The sequence below is a fragment of the Anastrepha obliqua genome, chromosome 5 (assembly GCF_027943255.1).
Source record: "Anastrepha obliqua isolate idAnaObli1 chromosome 5, idAnaObli1_1.0, whole genome shotgun sequence".
NCBI classification, from domain to species: domain Eukaryota; kingdom Metazoa; phylum Arthropoda; class Insecta; order Diptera; family Tephritidae; genus Anastrepha; species Anastrepha obliqua.
Genome location: NC_072896.1, coordinates 23,517,530 through 23,544,622, shown reverse-complemented (window position 1 = coordinate 23,544,622; position 27,093 = coordinate 23,517,530). Strand labels below are relative to the sequence as shown.

General features: G+C 38.1%; 1 protein-coding gene across 1 annotated transcript in view; it reads left to right on the top strand.

The window, feature by feature from the left end:
- Positions 1–280: 280 nt before the first annotated feature.
- The window catches only part of LOC129247700 (uncharacterized), a 72,020-nt gene continuing 45,207 nt past the window's right edge, over positions 281–27,093 (top strand). Inside the window, exon 1 of the mRNA XM_054886949.1 lies at positions 281–1,950. The gene's annotated coding sequence lies outside the window, so the exon portion shown is untranslated. The remainder of the gene's footprint in view (positions 1,951–27,093) is intronic.

Genomic DNA, 27,093 nt, shown 5'->3' with positions numbered 1-27,093 from the left:
AACAGTTTGCACTGTAAAAAGGCCGAAAATTGTTTTTAAGAACTATGCCTTGGCAGTTGTCGAACTTCATAATTTTACATTCGGCCGCCGTAGCCGAATGGGTTGGTGCGTGATTACCATTCGGAAGAGGTCGTTGTTTCGAATCTCGGTGAAAGCAAAATTAATAAAAACATTTTTCATAGCGGTCGCCCAAACACCTAACAGAAGTACACGCGCCAATTATTTATTTATTTTTTTTTTTAATACAAAAATCAAAAAAAAAAATTTAAAATGAATTAGTTATAAAAAATCAATAATGCCTGCATATGAAAATTAGTTAATTCGTGTCAAATTGATCATTTCTCCCACTGTTCTACCCGGAGCTGATGTTGACTCACGAGACCAACGGCTATTCGGTTCGTCATAGTATTGTTGTTGATACCACGAGTAAACAATTGATGTGATGCGCTCACGTGAGAGCAAATACTGGCTTTAATTATTTTTGCATGATTTTGCTTGGCAGCAAAAACAAAAAGTATAAAATAGCGAAGCAAAAATTCTTAGTGCCAATAAAAAATGTGTGATCGAAATGCTTCAACAGCATAGTCATCGCGTCTCCGCAGACAAAGAGACAAACGAACGATGCTGGAGTAAGGCAAGCACGCTCCACTCCATACAGAAATCAGAAATAGCCCCGAAGCAATAGTAGCACTCCGGCTGATGGTGGTGACAGTAAAAGTGAAAAGCTACATACAACAATCAATTAAGGCCAATTACTATTAAGCAGCCGACACCATCGCGATGGCCAAGGGGAGGGGAAGGCAAGTGGTAATGATTGCAAACGAACAAGCACGAGGCTTTGAAGTGCTGAGGCGAATAGCGGCCGCCAACAGCCAACAGCCACCAGCCTCTAGACGCCAGTCGCCAGCTGTTACGTGAGTGGACCAAAATTCCAGATACACCAGCACACAAAAAATATTCGTAGGAAATTGAAAGCGACTCTCGGGGAGTGGACGAAATGAAAGCAAGAAAAAAAATCAGCATCACAACAATGCACTGTGGAAGATGGTTGGGCGTACTCGTAACGGCTGAACGGTTACATTTCAGGGGTGTATGGGGATGGAGTGTCAAAAAGTTCAGAAGCTTCAAGGCAATTTAAAAAAATTTACACTTCAGACACTCATTGAAAGTAAACAGCGAGTACAACAATAACACAAACAGTTACAGGGAGCGCTTAACATAGGGTCATGATGAGAGCAGCCAGCAGCCGATGACGATGACAGAAACAAAAACAAACCAAAGAAACTAAAACAAAAAACTACAGCAAAAACAAAAGCAGAAATTAAAACAAAATATCGAAAGCTGTAGCAACGCGCAGCGCAATATAATTTGGTTATTTTGTAGTATAAAAACAACATAGCAGCAGCAGTGTCAGAGAACAATGCGTTTGGAGAGAAGAATACCCACAGCGACAGCCACAGCAATAGCCACATACTGAGTGTGCGCCAAACAGTGATTGTGAACAGCGACAACGATTTCCAACCGACAACGATTGTGTTGACGATGCCACAAAGCAGACAAGCGTGATACACACAGCATAGCACCCATGCAGCAAGGTAGCTAGGCAGCTAGGCAGCTTACTAGCCACTCATATCCATCCATCCATCCATCTAACCAACCAACCAACCAACCGACCTAGCAGCCAGTCAACGGGCTTTAGACTAAACCTGAGTAACGCACTTACGAGCCATACAAACAATAAAACAACAAAAAACGAAAACGCTCACGACACACACTCTCACGGGCAACGCCGTTGTACTCGTGTACTCATGGAACAACAATGAGATATCCCGACAAAGGATAACAGCCCTTGGAACACGTAGCCACACAAAAGCGACCGAAGTTTAAACCTTTCACTCATACAACGACGAAATCACTTAACAGCTGGTGGTGCACTGTGTAACTTGAACGGTAAGTGCGAAGTGAAAAAGCATAGTTAATTAATTTGCAGAGGTGCAAAGTAAAAGAAACTTAGTTTTAGTATAAGGGGTAGGGTAAAGTTCGACCTTGATACAATATATTTTCTTTTAGAAGATGGTTTTACTTTTTACATAAACCGCTTCTGTTGGCAAATACGCAATGTTGCCACTATCGATACTGAACTTGGTGATTTTATTTTAATTACGAGTATTTTAGGTGTTTTTTAACAAAACATGTAAATATTTAAATATTTCAAATGGATCAACTCATTTTGAATAAGTATTTAATACATTTAGGCGGTCGCCGTAGGCGAATGGGTTGGTGTGTGTTTACCAATCGGTAGTGCCTGGGCTTGAAACCGCGAGCGTGAATCAGCAAACGATAGAACAAAATTGTGTAATAGTGGTCGCGCTTCAGTGAGTAATGACAAAGTGCCTAAAAAATTATCTGTCGTTCGAAGGTGGCACAAAACTGTAGGTCCCTCCATTTATGGAAAAGCATCAAAACGCACACCACAAAAAGGAAGAGAAACTCGACCAAACGCCTGAACAAAGGGTATCGGCGAAAATTGTATATATACAGGGTTGTGCAAAATTAATCACCCTATGGGAAGATTTATAATTTTTTATAAATTTTTTATTATTACCACCAAGCGAAATATTTTTTTTATTTAGTAAAAAATCACATAAAAAAAGCATATACATACATGAAAGTGCAAGTGTTTATTATTATTATTAATTTTTTTTTTGAATGCAAAACTTGTTTTTTGTAGAATTTTTTTTTTTTATGTGTAGAGAAAATCCCAAGGCAAATCTATTAAAGGTGGTGTTGGTAAATCAGCTGATTTGTTTTTTTTTTCTCTTTCGCTGTGTCCATGTGGATGTCAGCACAGAATAAAGCAAGACGAATTAATTTTTTGTTTTCTACTTTTCCAATACTTTGCCGAGGCAATCAAATGTACAATACATTGTTGTTGGTCTAATGCCACCACCTCCGCATTATTATTAAACATCCAAGCAGTATAACGAACAAGTTTTATTAATTTAATAATTAATTCCATTTACTAGACTTTTGTGTTAAGCTACTCGTATGATACAGTTTATTTTTTAATTTTTTTGCTACAAACGAAATTTTATTTTCCCGTTCAAAAATCGATATCTAAATTATATTCAACCCACAAATAATTTTTTAACAATTTTTCCATCTATACCTGTAAAACTTTTGCTAATTCATTAAACATATAATTTTGCTCCTCCAATAAACCTTCACCACCTTCCGATAGCAAATTGACATACGTGACTTAAAAGTTTTCAAGCCATATTGTACCAGTTTCTGAAATTTCTGAGCTATCAAATTATCCGCCAAACTAATTACTTTGAGTACCCCCCAGTGCCGAACGATAAGACCGACCGGCCAACATGTCACACATCCACCACTCTCAGCTATCTAAAAGCAGAGCAAAAACATAGAAACACAAAAACCAGCAACTATTTGATAACATTCCGAAAAGCAAATTATAGACTAGGGTGGCTGGGGTACTTTCCTAAACCTTCTCATGTGACAAAAATAGCATTGGTGCAGAGAGAAACACACATATCTTGCAACGAAAGTAATGTTAGGAGCATCCTTGAGCTTCTTCCATATCACTGCTTCGCAATTTTCAGATCACGACTCAGTTGCCTCGATTCTGCGTTCTTCAACCCATTGAAAGATTTCCCAGATCAAAGGATCAGTAATCTACTAAAGCTTGCGAAACAATGCTAGACAAGCACGAACTGTATTCTGCGCTTCAACTCACTTGTCACCATCAGAGACGGCTCCATATAGAAAGATCAGTACTCCATATACCTTATAAGACCGGGAAAATTTGTACGACATAACTTTATTTTCTACGAACACTATTTGACCATATAATAGGAAGCCATTGAGTAACTATTTTTCCAATTTATTGTGCTTCATTCATAGATTCAGAATATTTCTCTGACTTCTTCAATTTTAGTATTTATTCTAGTTTATTGAGTTGTGTTTCCTCCTCTGGTAAAATATGTTTAGCCAGGGATTTGTGCCTCTTATGCGTCAAACTATATTCCTGGTTTTGTAAGATGATAGTTCTGTCTACAATGTCCTGCTAGAATTTCTGTGATGATTCTAAAATTATTCTTATTTAATTCGATGCATTCTTTAAATCGGCTTAGCCTAAAACTACCTATCATTGATTTATTGTAATAGATTGTCCCAGTTTGTCTTTACTCTACTTCCTGATTAAGTAGAAGCCACCCTTTCCTAGCCCACAAAACGGTTCTGGGTCCATAACTAAGAAGGCCACCCCTTTCCTGGATAATTTATCTGCCGGTCCTTTCCGTATCAAAAATTTTCTAAAGCATCTGAATAGAATGTGTGAAATTTTGGTGGAAATTGAATGAGGGTTTAACAATTTTACTCAAGGTTTGAAACTTGGATTTATGTGGCTTTTGCCAAAAAATAAAATATATTTAAAACAAAAAAAGAATTGAAATGAATTAAAAAAAAAACCAACAACAACAAAAAAACAAATATAGTCAAAACTTTTCATTTGGTTTGGTGGCCATACAATTACGTCACTCACTTTAGTTCGGTATGTTCGGTAAATGATACAATTTTTACGCAAATGGCTTAAAGCTGTTTTATGGTCAATGTTCAGCTCTTGGGTGATGCTACGACTACTAGCATACCGATCAACTTCGATTACTTCTGCGAATTTATTGACATTTTCGACATTTAAAATTATAATTTATTTAATTTTACCATATTTTTTTTATTTGAGCTCAATCCATCTCGGCTATTGCCGTAAATTACAATTTTCAAGGAGTTGTGCTCTACTGGACCGTAGTCCAAGTTCGACGCCCATGCGATTGCTATTGCTTAAATATTTAAAAATCTTCAAACTATTGCACATGTGTCCAGTATGGTCGACTTCTGCATGTCTTCTAAAAGGTGTTACATACTTCTTCAAGTATAGATGCTTAGGCACATCCAGTGGAAGATTTATTATTTATTATTTTATTTTATTTTATTTTTAATTTCTTTTTTAATTCTTTTTCTTTTATTATTATTATTTTTTTAAATTTAGTTTCAAAATTTTTTTCCACTTTTTTGTTTTATGCAATTTTTTTTCATTTTTCTGAATTAATTTTTCCGTGAAGCCAATCAACTATTTTTGTACACTAAATTTGTATACTTTATTATATTATAAATTATTTTATTTTACCTTATTTTATTTTCTTTTTTAATTTAATTTAATTTTTGTGTTTGTTATTAATTATTTAATTTCACTTTTCATTTTATGCTATTTTATTTTTATTTGTTAAATTTTTCTGACTTAACTTTGTCCGGCTCCGTCCCATTGTCTCCATATTCCATGAGACGAGAATTGTGAAAATGACAATAACAACAAAAAAATTAACTAAAATTGCACCAGCATCAGGAGCAGGAGCAGGCATAGCGCAGGAAGAGCACTATGAAAGGAGAGCATAAAAAAGGAGAAGAAGAGGAAGCATAAGTGGGAGCACAATTACAGCGCAGAGGCAATGGTGGTGGTGGCGACGGCATCGGCGTCGGCGGCAACCACGATTCAATCGAAATCCTTGTAAGCGAACAAATCTTAACGCAATTAGAGAAGACGAACGCTTGGTCGCGCCGACACGGAAAATGGTGATGCTGCGATTTTCTATTTAACTTTGCTACATTGAAACATTTGATGTGCAAGTAACAAGCAGAAAAAGTGGAAAAAGCTGAGCACAAATAAGAAAGAAAAAAGAGAGTAAAGAAAAGTTAAAAGTTAAATTTAAGTAAATTTGTTTTCGAAAACAAGGCAAGGCAAACAAAGTAAGAAATGGAAAAGTTTACCAAGTGAATTGAATGGAAAATTAAGACGAGAACGGTAAAAAAAGTTAAGTAAAAAACGGAACCTGAACTGTAATCAAACAAATTTATTATAGAAAAAAAGTCTGCGAAAGTATTTGTTCAAAGTGTTTGTAAAAATAGTGGAAAAACGTGGCTTTAATTGCAACAAAAAAAAATGCTGTAAAATGAATTTGGCAATACGGCAATAATTGTGCAAAAATGCGAAAACAAAGTGACTGACATACAAATGGCGAAAATAACGAAGCTGATATTGGCGTTAATGAGTTGGAAGTAAAGAGGTGAAAATACAAAGATCATAAATGTAGTATGACATGCAAAAAAAACAGCAACAATGCACTCAATATTAGTAGGTTGCTAATAAAAACCCAGATCTCTATATTTGGTGCGAAAAAGTCAAAACGAAGCAGCCATACATACACACATTTACGCACACACCATATACACTATTCAATACAACACTTATTTTGTTAGCTCTTAAAAAATGTAATATGAGTGGATACTGGAAAATTCCCCACAGCATCAAAATGAGAAAAATGCGTGCAAAAAGTGAAAGGGCATCAACGCCCAAAAAGATGCTACACATTTTCTCGCAATATTTTTTTTTTTGTTTTTTGTTTTTGTTTTTGCTCAACGTGTGTATGTACGCACTTTTGCTCGTTCCGAAGCAGCCACTGCGCCATTGCCGCTGCCGCTGCGACTTCTGTTGTTTGTGCTTATGCTCTGGCTCGTTGCCATTTTCCCGCTGTGGCGGTTTCTGTTAAAGTTAAAGCACCCGCCGTTGTTACCGTTACAGTTGCCATTAGCCATTTGCCACTTTCCATTCGATACAATGTAGTTGTTTTTGCTTTTGTATGTTGTGTGTAGCGTTGCCGTTGCCGTTGCCGTTGCTGTTGCTGTTGCTGTTGCTGTTGCCATTTCCGCCTTGCAATAGAGACACAATTCGGTCGTTCGACGCGTACCACTGCTCTCGGCTCGTTGGGGGCCGTTAATCATGGCCTAGCACAGCAGGCAGCAAGGCAGCATCTATTATACACACATACGTGCATACATAACTGCAGAAGGCAGACAATAAGGCTGGCTGGTGGCTGGAGGGCTGGCAAGCAGTATATGGATGTGGATGTATTTGGGTTTGAAGGATTCTAGCAGGCCGAAAGTACGGGGTTGGAGTTTGTTGATGTTACTCGATCTGGTAAGAAGCGTTTGTCTACACAGCCTGCAGCACTGTCAGTAGTGCGCGGTTGGCACCAGCGTTGCCACGGCTGTAAATTTTTGGCGCTCCAAAAAAACTTGGACAAAGAAAAAACGAAGAAGATTTATTAAACTAAAGTTATTTACGCCCCCTTTAAGTGCACAATCTGTGTTCACTCTTCGAGTAACTGTACCTTTTTTGTCGAACATTATAGGTTAATGCCCAATTCAATACGAGTCTCGCTTACGTACTTTTATTTCAAATTTTTGCTTAACTGCACAAAGTAAGGAAAAATTCAATATTAATGCAAATATTCCTTTTTAAACACCTTCCGCAAAGAAATTTACTTTTATTTACTTTATTTACTTTATTTACTTTATTTACTTTACTTACTTTACTTACTTCACTTACTTCACTTACTTCACTTACTTCACTTACTTCACTTACTTTACTTACTTTACTTACTTTACTTACTTTTCTTACTTTACTGACTTTACTTACTTTACTGACTTTTCTTACTTTACTTACAGTACTTACTTTACTTACTTCACTTACTTCACTTACTTTACTTCCTTTACTGACTTCTCCTACTTTACTTACTTCACTTACTTTACTAACTCTGCTAACTTTTCTTACTTACCTTACTTAATAACCATTTTGGAAGAAAATGTGTAGCCTCCGCTGAGTTGCTTACTTACTTACTTATTGGCCGTAACAGCCCGTTACGGAGTTACAGCCTGCCGAATAATGCGTCACCAGGTGTCTCTGTTTTCCGCATACCTTATCTAATTTCTTAAGCGAAGAGAGGCTAGGTCATCTTCTATTTGGTCCTTCCATCAAACACGAGGATGTCCTCTTCGCCGTTGACTGCCAATTACCGTCCCAAACACCTTCTTCGCCGCAGCAGTTCCTTCCATACGGACGACATGATCCAGACACCTAGTCGCTGCAACGTGACTCGTTTTACTGTGTCAAAATCTCCATAAAGCTCATGTAGCTTCATTGGTTAATCACTCATTGGTACATTCGAATGCAGTAACCGTCATCTTCACGAGCAGGACCAAAAATTTTGCTAAATACTTTCCTCTCGAAAACTCTAAGATCGGCTGCATCTGATTGTTTGACTGTCCAGACTTCAGGTATTGTTTTCGTTCATCAAGAGAGGGTTTTACTACCCCAATTCGCACTTAGCACAAAGTAGCACCTGATGGTAGGAGTTATCCTTCGCTCCCTTCAGTTGCACTCCGTTTAAATGTTAACTCTTAAAGTAGCTCTACTTTTTTCATCCCACTTAGCTCATTTAATATCCAAATTGATAAAAAGAAATACCTAGCTAATTCTTGTTAATTGCCGACTAAGTAGACTATTGAGTAGTAAATTCCTCTCTCGACGAACAAAACTAACTCTCTACAAGGCTCTCGTCATGCTCGTCCTAACGTATGGCGCAGAAGCTGGGACGGTGACAACATGCTATGAGGCGCCTCTTGAAGTGTTTGAAAGCAACATTCTGCGGAAGATTTTTAGATCTTTGCACGTTGGTGATGGCAAGTATCACAGGCAATGGAACAATGAGCTGTACGAGCTTTACGACGAGATACACATAGCGCAGCGAATAAAGATCCAGCGGCTACGTTGGCTGGGTCATCTCGTCCGAATGGATACAAACGCTGTGGCTCTGAAAGTATTCAATGCAGTACCAACTGGTGTTAGCTGAGGACGAGACCTTCTCATCCAACTTCATACAAATGTATTCCTTCTTAAACGCCTCTCACTTAAATGACTTGCATAGCAAACCAGCCAAATCATTGTGCTACTATTGTGACTCAGTTTGCTTTGCTTGAAGGTGGTTTAAATCAAAATACCAGTGCTTCACTCCAAAGTCTGTGTTTGTCGTCGGTTCGCCATTAAACGTCCACCTTCACTGCTGCTGCTGCTGTAACTATTGCTGACTTATTGTGAGTTTGGGTGGGCATAGTAAGAGACTTCTAACGTAAGGGTTTTAAGCTGGCAGAAGTCATCTCAATACTAATGCATATGTATTACTCAGCGTCAACGAAAAAGGCTCTGTTCGCAGAAGTTCTATCAAGTTTAGAAAAGTTTTTCATAGGCATTCAGTTGTCAGGCGGCCAGAACAACTCTTTCGAAACCGTCCAATAAATATATATATAATTGACGCACACACCTTTTCTGGGTGTTTGGCCGAGCTCATCTTCCTATTTGGGGTGTGCGTCTTGATGTTGTTTCACAAACCCTCCAATACTTCATAATTTTCCGAATATTTTTTGGGTCAATTAGGTTGGCGGCGATCAAATTATGACGTTTTTGTCATTTAGATACATTTAACTTAAGATCTCATCAGGGTTTGTGTCTATACACCGAAAGGAGTGGTCTGTCTTTTAGCAGGTAGCCCTATATATTATCGCTTTAAAAACAACTTTCACAGAACATGGTTTGCGCGGAGCCATACTAATCAGGAGTTAGGAAACTTCTAATAAAAAGTTGCAAGATAGTTCGGATGAGATCTCCCTTTTTTACTGAAGCCACAACATACGTGTTAAGGAATGTACCATGAAGAGTACGGGACGAACATCTAGCATATTAAAGAGGAAGGTTGCCCTATCCTTTTGTTTATTGTCATCTGAAAAACAAAAGCTGATAGCACTGGCGTAGACGAAATTCTTTGTAAGTGAAAGTAAGATCAGACGACCATTAGGCCTTGTAACATCTTCTGTAACTGGTAATACCGACCTAGGACGTTTTGGAGCGCAAATTTGATGTTTGCTTTGTAGCCTCAACAGCTCTCTTCTCATCAAAAGTCTTCTAGCTTAATCGTTCAAGCTGCGTGCGACAGAAGGCATTGTAAAACTTAATAGCAGGAGGGGAGAGTGCTGACAAAGAGCTCAAGTTTCACGAGGACAGTAAACTATATTAACAGAGTGGTATATGAGCCAATAGGTGCAAATATGTGTTGAGAGAGCCTGCAGTGGTGACGGTGCGGGAATTTGCGATCTTCCATGCGTCGAAAAAATTAAAGTGAAGAAGAGCCTCGGTCTGACAAATTATTATATCTTACATTTCATTGAAAGAATGCTGAGTTATGTTATCTATGAGTTTCGCATTTAGTATAAATTACCAAGTCGATGATAAATTCCATGTAATGAAGTGCCACAATTCGTGAATTGTTAAACTCCTTATGCTTATCCTATATATCCGGCATACTGATGGTCCTTGAGATTGCTAACTACTTAAAGCTTTTTCATATTTCAAAATTTCCTTCGAAAGACAAGAAACATGGCTTACGAAGAGAAACAGGACGTATAGAAAGAACTAATATATTCCGTTGCTGCGTAAGGTTAAATTACAGGTGCAGAAAAGTGTACCAACGTCATAGGGTAATGTCACGTGGGCGAGCTAATTTTACTTCCCTATGTGGCGGCCGCCGTAGCCGAATGAGTTCGCGCGTGTCTACAATTCGGCTGTGGGTAGGTTATTTTTTATTTTTTTTTATGTGTTTTCTTAATGAAATTCTGACAATTCCGAATTTCGGTTCCGCAAGACATTCAATTAATGTTTTTTAAGATATTGTTTATTTTGTTTTTGGCCATCAAACTGTAAATGTTAAGTTGTGCCCAACGCCGGAAATGAGATGAAACACACAATTTTATATTACTTTATTTATTTGCTTGATATTTCGACTTTATTCTGAAGTTACCTTTAGGATCTTACGGCTGGGGCCGTAGACCAGGCTCGAGCTACACTTCTTCTTCTTCTTGATTGGCGCAATAACCGCTTAAGCGCTTGTGACCGAGTTTAACAAAACGCGCCAGTCGTTTCGTTCTCATGCTCACCGCCGCCAGTTGGACACACCAAGTGAAGCCAAGTCTTCTCCACCTGAGGAGGAGGCCTCCCTCTTCCTTTGCTACCACCAGCTGGTACCGCATCGAATACTTTAAGAGCCTGAACGTTTGTTTCCATTCGAGCGACATGACCGAGCCAACAATGTCGCTGGGTCTTCCGCAGAATCTTTCTCTCAAGCTCTCTCTCAAGATACTCTTTAGATCAGATATTAGCTTAGGTTTAGGCTGCAGAGATATTTTAATCAGGCCAAGCTACACGAACACGAACATTTATCTTCAGGGTTTGGCTGACCTCATCCACAATGTACAGAATGCACAGATGTGGCTAAAATCAGACCGTTAATCGGCTCTCAATGATTTTGACGGAGTCAGCTGATTTGGTTACGTCACTGGGGTTATGATGGCAATTTCTTCATGAAAAAACTGGCATTAAAATAAGAAATGTAAGTAAATTGGCGCGTACACTTCTGTTAGGTGTTTGGCCAAACTGAGATTGCATTGGTGATATACGAAAAAATCAATAAGTCCCTCACTCATGTTACTTCGTTGCCGCCTAAACAACGACTGATTAGGTAAGTATGTGCATACGTGGTGTGAAACGAGCGGTCAGAATTCTGCTGCCGCTGCCGAGTACCCAACAATTTTGCTTCGGAAAGCCAAAAGCCTTGTAATCTATCATCATTGGACCCAATCGATACAAAAATTCGCACGTAATCGGACCACTCAGACCATGAAGAGAAAATGACTCAGGTTCATCGAAAAATCTCTGATATTTTCGAACTATCTGCGTAAAACTCTCCTTGTCTCTCTCCTTCGTCGTATTTTCCGTGACTAAATTTCGCACTCAATAAGGCGTTCAATTTAAAATGAATTACCGTCATAGGACGCCCCATACTATGATGGAATTTATTTCGAAAAAAAATTTAATTCAACCGAAACGGCATCTCTAGTTGGTAGACGCACGCACACGCATGCCTGTTAGCACACCAGCTCTGTGACAAGTTTCATATAGCAACAACACCCTCTCTCTCGGTATTGTATCAACGCATATGTATAAGCTTATGTGTGTGTGTGTACGTGGTGGCAACCGCAAGGACATTGGGACAGCGACAACTAACTAACTACTAACTGCTAACTGCCAACAGGCAGAAATGGCTTATGGTTTCTGCAACCACAACTTCAATAGCACTGGCGGCAATAGCAGCAGTAGCCAGTGTGAGTGGCACAGCCTCAGCCGCAGTCACAGCCACAACGGCGGCCTCAGCAGGCACTAAGTCATGTAATGGCATTTTTGGGTCAAATCGACAATCGGCGCACCAAAACAAATTTTTAGTCTGCCTATAAGGTATGTCTGCACACATACACATGGACGTGCATACACATACATGCATACACATGTGAATAGGCACTTGTGTGATGAATATAAGCTTCGGAATAAATTTGCATGAGCGCGCAAGGACCTCATTAAATGTTCAAATGACTACATTTGCATATGTGTGCTGGGTTTATATTATAGTTAATGTTAATGCTAATGTATGTGTGTGTGTGTGTGTGTGATGGCATGAAGTTGGCTCGTTGATTTTGTGCGTATTTCAAATGTTTTCATACACTATGTACTTATAAATTGAGTGATTTTTAAGGGAAAACAAATGATGTTACCTCAACAACCTGTTAAGCCTGACAAATGTATGAATTTAGTTTAATAATGTGGAATGTGGTGTATATAATTTGCGTACGCTCTCACATACAGGAGTAATAGGCGCACTGACTATTGATCAGAATCGAAATTGCATATAAAAATAATAAAAAAATAAATACATTTCTCATTAAATTTTAAATTTGAAACATAAATCACATTTCCTTCATTGGTATTCTTCTTCTTCTTCTTCATTATGCCTATTCGATTCCGAATTATAAGCATTTATATAGATTCCATTGCTAAAATAATTAAATATAAATACATCTCTCTGCCTTGCAGCATTGCATAGCTCTTCAAATCCTCTCGTACCAGTCCAATGACGTATTTTTTTTTTTTTTTTTTGTCGGAGCAACTAGCAAGTACAGCCCTCAGACACAATTAAGTCCATTGTACTGCACTCGGATTCACTTTTAATTTTCTTTAAATCTACCCGATCTCCGAAGAAATCTGAGCAGATCTTGTGGTGCCAAAGAGCCAAGCTGGTCGCTTCTTAACACATCAGTCCCAAAGACCTTAAACCTGATTCGAGCGAAGGCGGGGCAGACACACAGGAAGTGGTCCGCCGTCTCATCCTCCTCTTCACAAGCTGGGCAGAGTACACTGTCTGAGATTCCCAACCTTTCCATGTGCTTCGCCTACAGAAAGTGGGCCGTCATCAGTCCAACCAGCCGTCTGCAGGCCTTCTACTTAATGACAGAAGGATTTGCGACAGTCGGTCGGACATTACAGGTAACATCAGTTTAGTCCATCTGCAGCCTCTATCAGCCTACTAAGCTCGCTTGTGGGTTGTAGTAACCCATTTGCTAACCGTGGCTTTGATGACTGCAGAAGGGAGTGGCAGAATGGGCTCCGGGCCAAAGAAGTTGACCTCAGAGCCCACCACGTATATATGACGTATAATTTGCATTCAAGACATTTTTCTCCCAATGCCACGATTAGCTTCTATTTTTCCTTAAAAAATAAGTTGCAAGTGATGATACTTCGGATTTCTTATAATATGGCCAAGATACGCTGCTTTTCTCTGTTTAATAGTTTTTAGAAGTTCTCGGTCTCTTCGTATTCGTAATAATACTTCATTATTAGAAACATAATCAGTCCAGGGAATTTTCAATATTCGTATGAAGAGCCACATTTCAAATGCTTCTAGCCTGTTCTAATCTGCGGTCTTTAGCGTCCATGTTCCCACTGCGTACAATAATATTTACCAAACATAACATTTGGCAAAGCGCACTTTTGGCTTTAAGTTGAAGTCATGACTGGTAAGTACTTTTTTGTACTATGAGCTATATCTATCCTTATTTCATTTTCTGGCCTTAAGGAATTTTTAGGCGTTCAGTTGATTAGTTTTTAGCTTGTGTATGCTGTTGTGGAATTTGGGGTATGACCACCAGTCTAGAGCTGTATGGAAGTTCAACCGGTAGTTGTAGTCTTGGTTACGAAGACTGACCGGAGACTTATATCTAGTACCACGGGGAACAGGAGCCCTCGGAGCTTGCTGCGACATGATCTTGAGTTAAGCCCCTCGGGGAGTATCGTGGTGGTTGTGGTTTAACACCCAAATGCGGGTAGAACCGTTTTAACTCTATGTGGAGTTGCATTGCAACCGGTCGCCGGACCCATAGTACGGCAGAGTTTAGATATGCCTCGAACCCCACCAAGGTAGTTAGTGTGTCCATTCCGCACTGCCAATTGGTATCGTTGAAATGCTTTTGCATTTTTGTGGCGCTGATCAACGTATTGCTTTGATCCGTTGTGCTTTTGAACATCGTTGTGTCGGACCGTCGGCGGGAGGTACTCACGTAAAACACACCGGACGCTGACCAACATGCACTTAGTTGCGCTTACGTTAAACTTGATGTCATATTCTTCACTTTTGATATCGAATATCGATTTTCAAATTGTTGTTGTTGTTGTAGCAGCTTACTAAACCCTGACAGTGCGATGTAGTTACCGGCCATCTTGGTATAAGTCATCTAACGACATCATTTCGACAGGTTTGGTCGAGAGGGAGAGGGGTATTAAGTGAGTAGTTTTAATGGGGCATGTACGAATTTGCGCGATACCCACACACCCTAATGCTTAATTCATCTGTAACAATATTCACCATATTCACCTTAACAGTTAGGTGGCAACATCACACGCAAATCTCTTTCAGTTAAAACTTTTTTCATTCCTTTCAACACAGTTTGTTCCATATCCGAAATTAAATCTCTAACTAATTTTGTTTTTAATTTATTGTAAATTTGTATTTAAAATTAGATGGCAACGTTTTTTTTTTTTTCAATATTCTATATTTTATCTTAACAGTGATATATTTTTAAAAATTTATTTTAAAAAAATTAATAACCTAATATAATATATTTTTATAAAAAATTGTTTAGCTTTCAAAAAATAGGTGGCAACACCAATTAAATTTTATTTTATTTTTTTATTAAAGCCTGCTTAAGCACCTTTTACTTGATACTTATATCTTAATATGCAACTTAAATTTCTGATAAATTGCTATTTTTACAATAAAATTCGGGTGGTAACGCTACTAAAACACATTAATTTTGATATATTATATATTTTAAAAATATTTGCCTTTATACTCATGCTGCAATATTTATTTTAATTTTTTAATAAATTATTTTTTTATATAGACAAACAGGGGGCAACACCCATGTAGTTGTTGTTGTAACATCATAAACATTCACCATATACATACGTACATATATTTGGCGAATGCTACTTTCCTTGGCCGAAAATAATTCCGGGTCGTTACGGTAACAAGAACCGACTGCCGTGGGAATGTGGCAACACCCATCTAAAATAAGTGGTAAACACAAACCATCTGCAGCTCATCGAAGTTTTAACAATGTAAAATATGTTCAAATCGGGGCAGTAGTTTATGAGTGGTGCTCTTTCAGAGAAATTTTCTATTTCTGGAAGTGCAAATAAAATATTTTTTTATGAAAAAAAGTGCAGAAACAAAAATAGAAAAAAATAGCGACTTCACTAGTTTTTCCGACTTCAATTTTTTTTTTGTTATCATAAAAAATCATAGAAACGGTAGTTACGACTATTATTGATAATTTTTTTAGTTTGATCCGAGCTGCCGCCGTAAATTTAAAAATATCAAATCAATTCCGAAACAAAGGCTGAACACTTGAAAACAACAAACAGTACATTTTCAGGGTTTTCTGTTTTGAAAAATTACACAGCACATCACAGACGTTTGGAAAAAAGCACGGCCCCACAAAAAACAGTACGAAGTTATGGGTACATTGGATTAGATTGAAAAGTCAACATTTTTTAATTTATCGTAACACACCAGCCGCCCACATTTACGCGTACAAAATAGTCCATCCCGATAAGCAGCCGAAATATGAAAGGCAGAAGTAGAAAGCGACGCAAAATAAATTGTTAAAAATACAAATAAAATACAAAAATTAATCCACACCAAAGAAAACAAAAGATTTAATCTAAAAGAATAACGCGAAAACTTATCGCTCACTTTAGCAACTCTGCAGCCACAAATCACCGGTGGGGTAGTGGTGGTGGTGTGGCGGCGGCTAAGTAGAAAAAGTGTTAAGAAGAAAAATTGCAAAAAAGTTTTAGCAACAACAGCCGCAGCATAGAATCATGAAGAAAAATAATTTCACGCACACACTCCACTCGTTATTATTCGCTGCCATGTCAACCAGCCCACATAAATACTTTTACATACACCCATACATATTTTCACGCTATACACAATGGGCAAACACATATTCTCATACATACAACGGTATGGATACATACACACCTGCATGTGCCCCATCCTTGGCACAAACTCTTCGCCTACATATACATACTACATAGATACGCATGTGCAAGTGTGGGCGTCGAAAGCACTGCCACATACAAACATGCATTTGCACTGCATATCTGTACTCAACGAAGAGATATGAATTCTCAAAAGATGAAAAACAGTATAGCTAATAAAATTAAATGGAGTGTGGTAGCATTTCCGCAGATGCAGTTGGAATTGCAATATTCGCGTTCGTGCATCCTGCGCATCCTGAGCAACTAATGTAGGAAATGCAGTAATCAAGCCACGTGTGGCACTGGGTCATGGCTATCAAATATGAAGGGCCACTAAAATAGTGTAACAAATAAGTATTGCTGTTGTAATAGTCTTACCGAGACCTACCGCGATTGTTCTGCCACTATGCATTGGCTGATTGGGTGGTTAAAGTGGTGGTTCATCCAGAATAGAACTAGCGTTTCCGCACCATTTTGTTGACCTCGCTACCAACTTGATTAATAGTTACTTACAGCATGACTATATGAGGTTTAAGTACCTTATTAGGTTACTGACGTCTAAGCCAGGCAGTTGTTCGGGAGACTCGAACAGTGGTTTGCCCAGAGTTGGGCATTCTCTCCTTCCATAAGGCAGGGTGCTCACAGAGGAAATGGAAAATTGTTTCGTTTTTCTCTGGTTGTTTAAAACTGTGACAGTGTGTGTAGTGAGGAATATCCATTTTGGCTGTTTATTCCCTGATAGGCCAAAAGTTAGTTATCACCGCCGTGAGTCTGCAGGCATCCCTTCGATTCATATTTGTCAGTATTGACGTTTGTTGGTGGTTGTAGGCGGGTCATAACGTTCTGCTAACTTTTTTGCATGTTGTCTGGTCTCTCCATTTGATCTGTACGCATTTAAGAATAGATCCGGTAGGTCCGATGGTATCAGGCAATATTGAGACAGGTTTTAGAAGGCTTGGTTGGTATCGGCCTGTGAAGATATACGATTGTATAAATCCCTGTTATAAAGGGTGGCTAAGTTTCAAGGGCCTGTGTTGATTTTGAATAAAATACAATTTTTTTAGAAAATTATTGTCATTTCTCTTTATTATGATAATATTGGTATAGCTCAATTATGTATGGAACAAAATATCGGCCAAATGACCGCCACGGCCTCGGTGGCACACCTCCATCCGATGGTCCAAATTTTCGATGACGCTGAGGTATAATTGAGGTTCTATGCCGTTAATGTGCCGAATTATCTCATCCTTTAGCTCTTGAATTGTTGCTGACTTATCGACGTGCACCTTTTCTTTCAAATAATCCCAAAGAAAGAAGTCCACGGTGTCGTTGACGTTTAGGTGTGGTTCACATTCAACATCGACCCTTGAAATTTAACCACCCTTTATCAGAGTCTGTCCTGAATAATTAGAAGTTTAGCCTTGTATCATATTCAGAAGGTAATTATGCCGGTCGTATTCGGATTTAACATCACAGCTCTAACTTTTCAACTGCAATGGGCGGTGGTTGTTTACTAATTATGGTGTTAACGGGGCTAGAACTCGTGAAGCTCGTGATTGTCTCTCGCTGAATATCGTTCTAGGAAAATCGATGCTCTGCTGGTGTTGTTGTTTTTGTTGTTTTTGTTGCTGCTATTGTTAATAATTCTTGTAACAACATAAAACCATTCACTATGGCTTTCAGCGCCATTCGGCAGGCAGATGGAAGTTGCAGTCGAACTCTAAACCAACTCACTTAGACCGTTACCGATCCTCTGATATACTACAACAGTAGCATATTACCTACTACTCTTTATTCAATATTTGCGCGTATTGACCTAAGAGGCAGTGGCCTGTGATCAAAGCAGCCGTTGCTCCAGGCCGGGTTTTTTAACTATTTTTAATTCGACTTTAAAGTGTTTTTCTCGAAATGTTTGATTTTATTTGAAATCCGTTTACGCCATAACTCAAAATCTATTGAATCAAAGGTTCTAAAATTCTGCATAGCTTGTGTACACATAACTCCTGGGAACTTTTTTTTCTAATAATCATTTTTGATTTCCAAGATGTACGAAAAATTGAAAAATCCAAAAAACTTCTTAGAGGGTTACCTCAAGAAACATCTCCTTTAATAAATGCACTTTACTTTTTATTTTCGAATTATTTCATGGTGAGTTAGGATCTGCTCTGACTGCCAAGAGGCAATTAGTGCCTTGGGTTCGGTGTTTGAGCGTTCGACATTAGTCGGTGAATACCTGACTTCGCTCTCGATTGCATCCGAATACTGCGATACAAGGCTCATTTGGCTTCCCGATCACAGCGACATAGAGGAAAACTACTGGGCTGATGAGCTGGCTATACATGTGACCCTGGACACAGTTTCATCCCAAAACCAGAGAATTGGGGTTCACTTAAGAGCCTGTGGTCTACTCCTTGAAAGATGGGTCTCGCGAGCGTTGAGCTAGTGAACAAATGTGCAAAGTCGTGAGATCCTTCTCACCACGGGTGGATCGGGGGTGCTCGAGTGAACTTCTAAGGCTAACAAAACCGAAGCTCTCGAATTTGGTAGGTATCCCTACCGGATAATGTTAAGTGTTCGTGCGGTGAGATTTGGGATTGCTTCAAGTTCTTTCTGTAGTAGTTGTCTGGAGAATGAGATGGAATCATCTCAACACCGTCTTCTAAACTGCGCTGCTCTCGTCGGACAAATATTTAGACATCTGGGCGCTCACTTTTTTGCAACCCGCGGATATTGCGCGTTCAAATATCACACACCTGATGAAATTCATCGGTATATTGAAGCGGTTCAATAACACGAACGTAATTAGCCACTTTTGGTCGTCATCCTCTACTCCAAAGCCACTTCTTTTAATTTTTACACCTGTTTGGTTCTTTTCCTTCTGCCATTTTCCATTGCCTTCCGAGAGGCGACCGATATTAAAAAAAAATACCTTTTTCTATCATTTTTCTGTTTCATGCACGGAGCCTCGAACTTACTAGGTAGGTAGGGTGGCTGTCGCAACGGCACTTAGACCTTTCGTAGGTCAATTACGACCTTATCCTTACCCTATGGCTTCCTTTTCAAACCATCCGGTAGCTTTAATAAACGACCAAAACTTCGTTAGGTTTAGATGCGCTATGTCCGCTACATCAGCTAAAAATTCCGTATTGATAGTGCGGAGCCTCCTTATAGCTAAGCTTTCACACTCACATAAAAGGTGCCTGACTGTTTCCTCTTCCTCTGTATTAAGACAGCTTCTACAGAAATCGAAGTACGGGAGTCCTTACCTTCTCGCGTCGCTGCCTATTAAACAATGACTAATTAATACCCCTATAATTTTTCTTAAAGCTTTTCTGTTAAATTTTAACAACCTTTTTGATCGACCGCAGTTCCATTTCGGCCAAACCTACTAACCCCAATGGAATTCACACATCAACCTATTCGTCTGCAGTGGCCGCCGTACTACCAAAAAAAATCTTATAAACATGACCACACCCACCTTACCCCCATTGGGAAGTTTTATGAGATATTTGAATCTCTTCTGATTGTACACTCCCAATAAGATATGCCTTAACTTGTCTCTACATTGTGGTACCAACGTGAGTTCCGTAGTCTTAGCTCCTCCTCCTCCTTGTTAGTCTGTTGTGCCTCGTTATTGGTTATGGCTTTGTGCCGTGAGGCCTTGATGCTTTAATTTCAAATCACTCGTACGCAACCTTAAATTTTGCTGGAATGTGTAGCAAATATTTCATATATTTCATATATTTCATATATGTATATGTGTATGTATGATTAAAAACTCTTAACTGACTCAAATTCGCTCCATCTGTAGGTCTGCATGGCAGGCAATCGTGCGCACGCGGCATTCATAGAAATTTCAGCTGGCCTTACTAGACTTCCTGACAATAAAAAAAACTACACTCCAATAGCCTAAGTGCTCACCGAAGCCTGTAATATTAAATAAATACACTTATTGTAAGGACCTCAATAATTCAATGAATACATAAATACTTGAGTTCACTCAGAGGCGCCGATTAACTCCCTATAATCCTCTTACAAGTCAGCATCCCTCCAAAAACTAAGCAAATATTATGCGTCCTGTACTTTTCAACCCATCCGCAAATGTTAAAAATTTAATCAAAATAATACTTTTGACCGCTGTAAATGGCATTAACGGTCAACCTTCTTCACACAAGAGGAAGCTAAGAAATACCAGACCCCATTTTTTTTTGCACAATCCTAAGGGAAATGCGCAAGGGGCGAAGACATTTAGATTATAGCACATTTTATACGCTTTTGGTTGGCCAAACTTACTTGTAGGTGTATAATTTATTTTATATTTTCTCAAACCGGCCATCTTCAAAGTGTTTCTCATATTTTTCATCTACCCACAAGTTGTATGTACACGCATACATACACACACACACATAAAGGTCCCAATTTGTTTTATTTAAAAAGGCATTTGTGGTTTTTATTCGAATGGCCAAGTGACTGTGATAAGAACAAATAAATGTACATTTTTTGATGTTGTTGTAAATGTTTTTGGCCATCTTACATTTTATGTGTGGGAGTGGTATGATATTAGCCCTGTAGGAAAAATGTGTGCTAGCGCATGCAGGGTCTTAAGTGTACAAATATAAGAAAGTTACCTGCATTTGCTTTGCGAAACTGAAACTTTATGTAAATATACCAAAAGACTTCGATGGCTAGGCGACGCGTACTTCGAATGCATGACAACAGAATTGCAAAGCAGATTTTTAACTCTCGCTTTATGGGCAGCAGAAAGAGCGGTCGACCACCAAGAAGGTGGGCAGATGATGTGGAAGACAACATGCGTAGCATGAACGCACGAACGCACGCACGTAGAAGCCAAGCAATGAACCGAGACGTGTGGAGCGCAAAAATAAAGGAAGCATTGGCTCACCCCGAGCTGCAAATGCTTGATGATGATGATGATGCACCCAAAAGTAACTGGAATTTGTTAATAAAACGAAAAGGGTTCAACAATTCTTTGATACTTATTTTATTCGCTTTAAACTACAATAACAACTGTGTTCCAGGATACGGCGGTATTCAAGGAAATTAAAATGCCGATAAATTGGTCAACTGCGGTTTGATTGTTCTGTGGTTTATTTGTTCTGTGGTTACCCCACAGGGACCAGAACCAACAATTGCAATCAGTTCTGCCGATCAGCGATTATGTATGCAATTTGCATAAAAGGCGATGGTCCAGTCTAGAAGTGTTTTGTGACAATCCCGAACAGAAAACTGTCGAACTTTTTCTCACACTGGAAAGCAAAGACATTTGGTTGATGGTCGGTATTATTACAAGAAGAAATCCATGGGGTCAGCATATGACCATTGGCATGATTGGGGACCCGACTTCCCTGTCTTGCTTAGAGGACTGGATGGCACCGAGCATTTTCTCTGCGACTGTCCTGCCTTTGCTACGTATTTTGGATTTCGATGTCATGAGAATGAGTGAAATTCGCTCTCTAAAATTGTAGGATATTATCAGATTTGCCAAAGAATTAGGAAAATTCCCACAAGAATAGCAATCTCTGTCTCTATTCTATACTATTCTATCTCTTTCTCTCTGTCATTTCTCTCCATTCCTCCTTGAACTTCAACTCTTTTACATTCCAGAGCTTCGAATACAATGGGCCTCTTAGCCTGAGTGGTTTAGGAGTTACCATTTCTCGGTGCTTTTTGACTCACTTTTTCAAATTTCCATATCTGTGTTCACCAATATATGGGGTGAGTGGGGGCTTTGAGAAGCTTTTGAAACAGTCAGTGTAAAATTGATTCAAAACAAGTAAACAGTTTTTAACAAAAATTTAATTCAAAAATCAAATCAAATTCATTTAATTTGTTATTATGTACAGGGTGACGCAAAATTAATCACCCTTTGGGAAGATTTATAATTTTTGCAAATGTCGTCGCACGTCAATCATATTTGACAACAGTGAACTGTGAACAGCTGTGCATACAAATAGCCAAGCAATGGAGCGCATAAAGGTCAAAATAAAGATTTCCATCACTCGTAATAATTTATTTTAGTAATAATTTTTTTTACTTAGTAAAAAAGTTATGCAAAAATAGTAGTGGATGATTAATTTTGTGCCACCTTCTATATATGTATATAACATACCTCCCATTCAATAGTGTTTTTCAAGAGTTTCTTCAGCATTTTTTTTTTCTTTTTTGCTTAATTATAACTAAAGGGTCTTTCAAAAGACGCGCCTAGATGTTGTTTTAAAATAAAGCATTTAAAAATTTAAATTCGTTCATGTCTCACTACTTTTATTCAATTATATGTGAAAAATGACATCATTTAGATGTGCACCATGAACAGTTCTACAGGTAAAATACGCCTAACCGTAGATTCATGAATTCTATGAAATTGTTGAGATCCTCGAGATATCGATGCAGAAGATTCTTCAGCAACACTTTGCGCTATAGTCGCAATATTCTCAACAGAACGTCCCGTTTTTGATCTGTCAGTCCATTTTCTATCCTCGACAAAACCAGCTCTAGAAATTTTATCACTAACCTTTAAATTGCCGACTCATTCGGACGATTATTTCCACCAAAAATATCATGAATTATGCAATATGTTGTTCTTAAAGCTCGACGATTTTCCTAATAAGTTTCAATAATTTCAAGGCGTTGTTCTATCGCGTAAAATTTGTATATCTTGCCTCTTGACAAATGTGAATATGACAAAAAGAAGGTACCGTCTAGAAATTATACGCTACTGACAACTAGGCGTCACTTTTGAACCATCCTTTGGTTTCTTGCTTTACGCTCTTCATACATATCCAATATCCCTTTTTACAAATATCCAGTACACCTAGTCCAATATCTATAAATATACAATTATATCTCATCGGACAGCCAGGCGGCCATCAAATCAATGAAGGCAATTTTACTACGATCAAAGGTTGCTCAGGAACGCCTGACAGCTCTAAATGATATGAGCGCCGTCTTCAAGGCCAGTCTTATATGGGTTCCCGGACGTAGAGATATTGAAGGAAATTGCAAATATCTCAAAACACTCTCCACTATGAAGTGGTAATCTGAGCCGTAAGAACATATAAAAGTAGGCGGGACAATATCGAGTGAAGGCAGGACATGCCGAGTGAATGGTGCGTGCATTAAGTTTGCTGTTGGTCAAATAGTCGCTTACAAAATAAGAGAATCAATGTGAGAATCAGTGCTTTGAAAAAAACAATACATTTTTCTCCACAATTCCGGCGCTTGCGGCTAAAGCTCCCTGTATTCACTGGTTCGCTTGGCAGAAAGAATTTACTGTAGGTTTCATCAGAATAAGCAAAATCTTGACCGTTTTCCTTGATTTAAGATTTGCTTTACATGATTTTTCAGTTTTGACTCATCTGCGGAGCGCCAATCAATGATTGCTTTCATTCGTTTATATACCATATTTTGATAGCTCCATGCCTCGCCACTGGTAATGATGATTTCGATACCATTTTGTCCCAAAGAATGCACTTAAACCCCTCATCTTCAAAATTTCGCGCATAATGTTCTGCACTGATTTGAGCGAGCAATTACTGCTGATACAGTAGATGGTGCTGGTGATGGTGTAGCTCATGATCTTGTTGGTGGTGCTGTTATAGATGAGCTGTGGGTGTAGCTATTCCAAGTACCGCTCCACTTGGGTCCATTGCCGTGGACATAAGTAGGATACGGTCGATGGTCTTCTGCACTTCTGTCAACGTTGAGTGGCTGAAGGGACCGCCAGCGCCAGCGCTGAAATTTAATTTAATTTAATTTAATTTTAATTGTTAACTATCTTCCGTTTAGTCTGACTTTTAAGGTCAATCCGAACTCTATGGATAAAATCGTGCAAGAATTTCATATTTGTATTTCTATGTTAATAAACGACGAATTCATAACCGAGCATGTTTTTTTCTGCTCCCTTGCGGGTTCCAGTCCATTTCCATTCCATTGCCATTCTCGTGATGGTATCTGGTGGTTTTCTCAATGTGTGGCCTATCCATCGCCACTTTCTGCGTTTGATTTGCCTAAGGATAGGTTCCTCGTTTGTTAGTCTCCACTTTGCGTCGATACTGCAGAGGATGCAGAGGCATTTGTTGATGAAGGTGTTAGAGACCAGCCATGTTTCGCTTTCGTACATCAATGCGGACTTTACGCATGAGCCGAATATTCGTAGTTTAGTGAACCTGGAGATTTGCGAACTCCCTGTATGCATTAGCCCGAATACCGCCCTTGCTTTGTTTAGCCTGCAGTTGACATCTTTATCTGCTCACCAGTCTGACGTGATGATGAACCGAACACGTACCGGGCTCATAATCCCCTTTTGCCATTTAACGCCACTTCTTTGCGGAGGTTCATACGCATTTAATTTATTGGCCACTTCATCCCATTGGGCATCAGATGAGAATTTTTCAGCTCCGAAAAAATTTATATTACTCTTCATTGTTTTGCCTACGATAGGTAATGCTTTTTTCATACATTATAGCCAAATAAGAATCAACTAATATATTTTCATCTGGGTAAGACTCCGTCAGAAAATATGAGATTTGCAAGTGGTCTTTCGATTTCTTTGAAACTTTGGGAAATATTAGTTCTAGGTAAGATACATTCGAGCCTAAAAGGATTTTGAAAAATTTTCAAAATTGAGTCATCTACGCCATGTTGAAAATCGGGACCGTGTTTTTTTCAAAAATCAATATTTCTTGAACACTAAAATCGCAATATCTCGAGAACTATTATAGACACCATAAAATTTTTTTTTTTCAAAATAAAGGTTAAATCATAAGGAATCGTTACGTGTATAACAGAAAATCTAAAAAAGTGGCCAAATCAACTAAAAATTGATTCAAAAAATTTTTTTGACTTTTTTTTGGTCAAAATTTCGAAATTTTTTTTTTAACATAATACTAATTTAAACTACTTATTTGTTTCTATATTGTCTGTAAATTGCATTGAAATCCATCCAACGGTTTAAGAAATATTGATTTTTGAAAAAAACACGGTCCCGATTTTCAACATGGCGTAGATGACTCAATTTTGAAAATTTTTCAAAATCCTTTTAGGCTCGAATGTATCTTACCTAGAACTAATATTTCCCAAAGTTTCAAAGAAATCGAAAGACCACTTGCAAATCTCATATTTTCTGACGGAGTCTTACCCATCTGCTTTTACATTTGAATTGCGGAACATAAATAGATGAATGATACAACTCTGGCACGAAACGGACGTTCGCTTTGCAATAGAGAATGATGGTGTCACACTAACTGCAATCTCGAGTACAATTTTCTTAATCTAACTTTTCCGATAAAATCACAGAAATAATGAAAGCTGACCGGCATGTTAATAGTCGGAGCATCGCCCGGAAGCTAAAGATCGACCATAAAACAGTTTTAAACCATTTGCGCAAAAATTGTACGTAAAAATAATGGATTTCCTTTTCCCCAACCTAATATATTAAACTTAAAAGGTTTGCATAAAGATGTTTTGAAATATTATCGACAGAATCAAAATATGTATTGAGATTTTTGGAGCTATTTTTTACTTTTCTTTTAAGATATTTTTAAGGAAAACTGGAATAACCAAGGTGAATCTATTAACGGCAACGGTAATTGGTAACGGTAAATCAGCTGATTTGATATTATTTTATTTCGCCGCGCACATGTTGTGTCAGCCCAGAATGAAACAAGGCGAATTCATTATTTTATTCTCCACTTTACCAATACACAAGACATTGTTGTTGGTCTAGTGCCACCACCTTTAATAAAAGCGCATTGGGAATAATTTAGCCAAATCTTGACTGATGTAGACATTTAAGTAATCATTGGCAAGGTATTTTCTGATTCTAATAACTTCTTGGAACATTATCTCTCACGTTCCAAATTTTTTTTTCGCAATTATCATAACTTTGATTCTGTTGATAAAGTAAATATTTTACGATTTTTATGCAAGCCCTCTACGTTTAAACTCTTCTATTGTCGGAGGAGGTTATTTGAGAAAAAAGATTTAATTTAACTTTATTTATATGGTATTTATTTTTCAAGGTATTAACAAATCGCTCCAGCACAAATAAATCTTAATATTATTCCAAAAAAAATTTTGACGGAAGCCTTAACCGCATAGGGACCCATATATGGTATTGCAGTTTTGATTAAATTTTATTTCCAAATTAAGTAGTCTAAAATAATTCAAACTATTTTGATCCATCAAATATGTATTTAGCAATAACAAAACGCAACAAATATATACGATTTTATGGCATTTCAAAATAACCTCACTTTAGAAAGTGGATGAGGGAGTAGAATTGAAGTGCGAGTTTCATTTCATTCATTTATCTACAACCAAATCAAGTATCATTTTCAAAAAACGATAACAGACTAAAATTTAAGTACTTTTTGACAATAAAAAAAAAAACTAATATATTTTCCTGTAACCGATATACTCGACTTTCTCGACGGATAATTATATAATTTTTTCACTTTTCAACTGTACCGTAAAAACCAAAACCAAAAACACAAAAAAAAATGTTTCATTATTTGTCTTTTAAAATGTCTTCTCGATAATTTAGTAAATAAAATTTCCACCGCGAAAGAGTTTTTTTTCAACGCTTTATTAATTCATGCAGGTTAACATTCCATTCGTGGAACAACATCAAGACCCCAAATAGTAGGAGGAGTTCAGCCAAACACCTAACAGAAGTGTAT